We start from the raw sequence: 6,399 nt of genomic DNA, 5'->3' as shown, positions 1-6,399 counted from the left end.
GTCCACAATCCTGATGTTGGGGGCCTCTGATAGGTACCTCATTCTAGGCTTCCCTCTTAGTTCTGGTAGCTGCAGATAAGCTCTGTCCTTCCTTGGATTGCTGGTATATTACTCCAGTCTTGGCTTCTGTTTCTTTTATCCAAATTTTCTCCTTTCTCTCATAAGGATACCAGGCACTGGACTAAGGCCCACACCAAGCCCTACACAGTCTTATCTCAAGATCTTTAATTATATTTACAAAGACTCTGTTTCCAAATAAGTTCTCATTCCCAGGTAGCCTTGATTAGGACTTTAGCATATCATTTGAGGGGGTCATTGTACAAGACCATATAAGACATTCAATAGCAATCTGCAAAAATAATTAGAATTCTTAAGATAACTATTTATCACAGTGATAAAACCATTTCTTGCAGTAATAAAGCCAAGGGTGGACTTTTGATTGCAATTTAGCCCACTTGAGATAGGAAGCTGCATCTAATTGGACCTCCGAGGGTTTATTTGTCCTCTGGAGAGGGCCTCCAAATAGAATGCCATGTGACGTATATCATTGGGGTTGTGGGAACTTCGCCGTGGGTGGACTCAGGCGGCATGCTGGAATATTAGTATGAAGAGGAGTTTGGACTGTTCTAATTTGTTTTCTGTTGCTACGATAAACTCCATGACCAAAAACAACTGGGGAGGGAAGGGTTTGTTTTATCTTATAGGTGAAGTCCACCAAGGGGATCCAAGGCAGGAACATGGAGAGAGGAACTAGAGCAGAGGCCCTGAGGAGCGCGGCACACTTCCAGCCTCATGTTCAGCTACTTCTGTTATACAACCCAGCACCACCCGCCGGGGTTGGCACTGCCCACAGTGTGCTAGGCCCCCTCCATCAATTAGCAATCAATGAAACGTTCCACTAACACATCCACAAGCTGATCTGATGGGGCAAGTCCTCACTGGAGGTTCCTTCATCCCAGATGTCTCTGGTGTGTGTCAGGCTAGCAAAAACTAGCCAACCCAGAGGCCAGGATCTGCCGGAAGGCTGCTTGACCTAGTAAACAAGATCATAGCCAGGGCACGCACAAGACTTGTCAGAGAGCACTTTTCAAAGTACAGATGGTCCAGTTGCACCCAGGGCAGCAAACAACACTGACTTCTGTTGTCCCTATTCTAAAAAAAAAAAGACTTATTTTACATATTTATTTGCATGTGGGCATGCATATGTGCTGTGCTGTGTGTGTGTGTGTGTGTGTGTGTGTGTACAAGTGACCAAAGAGGCAACAATAGCGCATCAGTCCTCTGGTTGTGAGCTGCCCCTGTGGGTGATAACTGAACTATGGTTTTTGGCAGAGCAGAAAGTCAAACGGTCTCAACCACTCTCTCTAAGCCCCTGCTGTCTCTGCTCTTCAGCTGGGTTTATAATGAGAATCTTGGAGACAAGGTGGTTAGGACAACCCATTCCAGGTGTCTTCTAGTTTTCTGCTAGTCTGGTGGTATACGGAAGGGGAGGAGTCCAAATGGGTGTGGCCTTGATATTCTGTTTGGGTTCCTTTCCCTGGCTTTTTTTTTTCTTTTTTTTTCCAAAAAGAAGACACATTGAAGACAGGCAGTGGTGGTGCATGCTTTAAATCCCAGCACTCGGGAGGCAGAGGCAGGAGGATCTCTGAGTTTGAGGCCAGCCTGGTCTGCAGAGCAAGTCTCAGGCCAGCCAGGGCTACACAGAGAGACTCTGACATTTACCTTGAACTTCAGTGTCCTCATCCCTAAACTGGGGGAATAGATTTAACTCACGGAGCTGTTATAACATTAAGTGAATCTCAATTGTGAAGTACTTAACACAGCTAACAGGTCTAGCGAGCTGCAGCAGAGGCGCCATGATGTGTCCTAGAAAGCATGGTGTTCTGGGGACTTCCTCTGAACACCTGTCTCTGACAGTGGAATGTGGAATGAGCATCCATTCCACCCCAGCCCTGGTTTATGAGTAGTGTCCTGGCCACCTGATCTGCTCTCTTCATGACAAAGTTACTGATTTTGTTCTTCAGCATTCATTGTTTCCCAGGGTCAAAGGCCATTTAAGGAGTCTCCTGAGGCCTGTAGAACAATGGCTGTTGAGAGGTGGGTATTGGGAGTCTCTGGTCAAGGTCAAGTGCCCCTAATTAAGCTAGATTTTGTCTTCCCTGCTGACTCAGCTCAGACCTCAGAGTAAACCACCTGATGCCTGTGGGTCCCAGAGCTGGAGCCCAGTAGGACAGCTTTTCTAGGTTGAAGGCAAGCAACCCATTTTCAAAAAAGAATGTTTTCAGAAGTAACAAATGTAGCTTCCTACTGGGCTCTTGTTATATGAGATTCATTATAAAAACTTCACTCCTCCCCCCTCGTGTGTGTGTGTGTGTGTGTGTGTGTGTGTGTGTGTGTGTGTGTGTGTGTGTTGCCTTGGGATCAAACCCAGGAACTTATGTGTCCTAGGCAGGTGAACAATCATGGAACTACACCCCCAGGCCTCCTCTAAAATTTGATCTACCCAAAACTTGGCATGCAGACTTCCAGGATCTGGTCTGACTTACCTTGCAGATGAAGTCCTTACCAGCTGAAGCATCTTGTGTGGACTAAGTGCGTTCATCTGATTAGATTACCACAACGAAACATCATGAACTGGATGCCTGAGCAAAACAAACTCTTTTTCCCTTTGAGGGCTGCTAGCTCAAAATCAAAGTGTTGTTATGTTTGGGTTCTGGTAAGTACTCTTTCTGGCTTTTGATGGGTGCTTTCTTGTGTTCTCAATAGCTTTTTCTGTCTTGGAGAGTGACTTTTCTTATAAGGAGGTGTTGTGTGACTTTCCCTGGCAGGATGTGAACAAATCTCTATTCACCCCAAATAGAGTGTTGATGACTGACCGAAGAAATGCTCCGCTGTGTCCGGCTTCCTGCACCCGTGAGCTTCCTGTGACTGCTTACAGGAGCATGGATGAATCAAAAGCAGCTAGCTGTGTCACCAAAAAGTCCGTCCACATATCTTGGGAAAGCTGCACCCTGAACCCCTTGCAGGACTGGCAGGCAGCTGTGCCTCGGAGACCTCCCTCTGCACTGGTTTGAATGCATTGTTGAGGAACTCAGAGTCATTAATATCGTGTTGGTGTCACATTAGGGACAAGAAATTGAAAGCATTTACCTGTGGAGTGATTTAACCAAGAGCAAGCCCAAGCTTGAATTCTCTATTTCTCTCTTCCGGTGTCTGCTGTTTGTAATTGTCTGTTGTATGAGTCTGAAACTGTGCCTGCCTGAATGCTGTCTTGTCTGTCCCTATGTCTGTCTGAGTGTATCCCTAACAAAGGGCTTTTGCTCTATATTTATTGAACAGCGCAGAAAGCATCACATGGGGGAAGGAATATGATACTTCACCAAAATCTTTAACAGAGCTTTACAAGGGATGAAGGCACCTGTAGGCAGAGTTTTTCCATCAGGAATGCCCGACTCTCCAGCTGCTCCCAAATAACCTCACAGAGACTTATTATTAATTATAAATGCTCTGCCAATAGCTTAGGCTTGTTACTAACTAGCTCTTACAACTAAAAATAACGCATATTTCTTATCCATGTCCTGCCATATGGCGGTATCTTTTTTCAGCACAGCAAGTTTATATCCTGCTTCCTTTGTGCCTTGCTGGCAACTCCCATGACTCTGCCCTTCTTCCCTGAGCTCTCTTTTTGTCCGCAAGTCCCACCTATCCTTTTCTTGCCTAACTATTGGCCAGTCAGCTCTTTATTAACCAACGAGAGTAATACATATTTACAATGTACAAAAGATTGTTCCACAGCAGTCACCAACTTCAACTGACTCCAACCGACCCATATAACAAAACCCTGCTGAGAAACATCTGTGTGCTTTCCAGCATTTATGATGGACATTTGTTTTATAAGATTGCTTTTTAACCTATTCATTGTTTCCAACAAATGACTACCATATCATGTGTACATACACATTGCATTATCTGGGTCAGGAGCATGGAGGCATACAAAATTTAAGATTATAGCTATGCATTAGCTTAGGTTGTAAAAGCTGATTATATGGGAAATGCAAGGCAAGTAAAATTCTCTTAAAGGCAGTTCTCTTAACATTGTTCTCTTAAAGGCAAATTAAACAACCAGGTTGAGTACACAGTAGAACTGCAGTCTTAAGTCTTGAGTGGCCTCATAGGGTATTATTAACTCTGGCAACGAGGTCTAACAAAAGTTTCAGTCTCTTATTTTCATCATAATTGTCACCACACCTCTTATCAGCAATTGTTATTACTAATGTAACCTTAGGGAGGCCATTGTGAATCTTGAAAATTTCAGGAGCTACTGATCCTTGAAAGTTCTATTTCCTTTCTTGAGTCTTAGGAGCTTCTCTGGTCTCTCTGGAGGAAATATTTCAAAGAGAGGAAAATGCTAAGCCTATCAGGTTAGGGTCTCACCTTTATGACCTCATTAAACCTTGATTATTCCCCCCCCACCCCGAATTCAGAGGTTAGTGCTTCCAACATGATTTTAGGAGTGCGTGGGACACAAAACATTCAGTCTAGACCAAGCCTCCTCCACTTTCTACCTGAGACATTTTCTTCTGTCAGCCTGAGTTCTCTTCCCTCTGTGCAGTGCCTTTCCCTTCACAAGCTTGCATCCAGGTCTTCCCCATTGCCCCTGCCTCAAGCCGAGCCTTCCTCTGGCTTGTGTTGAAGTCTCTGACTTCTCATTTCTTCCCTCATACAGCATCACCTTAAGCCGTTTCATTGGCCTTGGTTTCCAATCTCAGAGGTGCAGTTACTTGTACAGATTTTTTTTTTACTCTTTCACAACTGAGACTTTATTGGTTGAGCACACAGACATTTCAATTCTTAAAACATGGACCCAAACTCTAAGAGTCATACATTGTGTTCACATACCCAAAAGAGCCACCATGTGTTGTTTCTCTTTGAACTTACTCCAGTGATGTTCCATCCTAAACTTGGCAAGTTTTCCCTAAGACCTCACATAACAATCAAATGCTCACAATCCTTAATTCCACTGACTCACAATTTTATGCCACATACAGTACATATTCAAAATTTCAATCTTTCACAGCACATTATCACAGTTGTTAGGAAAATGGACTGCCATGACCAGATACAGTTCTGACAGGGCAAGGACCGAGGAGTGGTTTTTTAGGATACAGTTCTACTAGAAACACGAGACCAGAAATAACTGAAAATATTCCAGACACAAATGCACGACCAAGACTCCAAGTATGCTTTGTGTTGTAGGATATAAAGCTAGCCCCCTCTACGGATTGTTATGGTGACCCCCGAGACAGTCACAGCCTCTCCTGATACAGTATCCTGCTATTTTCTGGTTGTACCAAAAAATAAACAACCAGCAAGTGATTTAACCTCTTAAAAAAATCATTTACACTTAAAAAATGGGATGAGGCGGGACTTCCTCCCACCTTTTAAAAATGTTTCTAGAGCTACTAAAAAACTCGCATTTACAAAATAGTCGATAAAAATATTCCTCTGGATTGTACAAGAAGGGAGGCAGGGACACTGACAGACAGGATGGATGGTTAGTCGGACTTGGCTTCTTTCTCTTCGACTTCAGAGGCTGGACTCTGGTTCTCAGCCTCTCCATGTTCTGCAGGCACATCTGTGGTTTGCTGGTCAGCCACCTCCGCCTGTTTGCCCTTTGCTCCTCTCTTCCCTTTCCTTTTTTTTTTTTTTTAATTTTATTTTACAATACTATTCAGTTCTACATAACAGCCACAGATTTCCTTGTTCTCCCCCTTCTTAGCCCCCCTTTCCCACCACCTCCAGATCAAGGTCTCCCCCGAGGACTGAGATCGACCTGATAGACTCAGTCCAGACAGGTCCAGTCCCCTCCTCCCAGATTGAGCCAAGTGTCCCTGTAGTTCCAGCTACTCCGGAGGCTGAGACAGGAGGATCGCTTGAGTCCAGGAGTTCTGGGCTGTAGTGTGCTATGCCGATCGGGTGTCCACACTAAGTTCAGCATCAATATGGTGACCTCCCGGGAGCGGGGGACCACCAGGTTGCCTAAGGAGGGGTGAACCGGCCCAAGTCCGAAACGGAGCAGGTCAAAACCCTCTTTCCTTTTGTTTGCACTTTTTTGTCTGATGGTTGATCCTTTCCCGCGGCCTTCTTCGGCTTCGCGTCCACCTTGGCAGGGGCGGGCTTGGCCGACAGCCTCACCGCCGAGCGCTGCTTGGGCTCCGCCTTCGCCGCTCTGTCTGCGCTAACCTTCCTCTTGGGCATCGTGGCGGCGCTGGGTGGGAGGCGCGTGCGAGGCCGAACCCGTCACGGAGCTACACCACCTCGGCCGCCACCGCACGAACTCTACTTGTACAGATTTTTGAAGTTAAGATGCTGAGCCCAACCCTGAAGCAGAATCTTTGG

The sequence above is a fragment of the Peromyscus leucopus genome, chromosome 6 (genome assembly GCF_004664715.2).
Source record: "Peromyscus leucopus breed LL Stock chromosome 6, UCI_PerLeu_2.1, whole genome shotgun sequence".
Classification (NCBI taxonomy): domain Eukaryota; kingdom Metazoa; phylum Chordata; class Mammalia; order Rodentia; family Cricetidae; genus Peromyscus; species Peromyscus leucopus.
The sequence above is the reverse complement of the archived record's forward strand: the minus strand, read 5'-3'. Positions refer to the sequence as shown.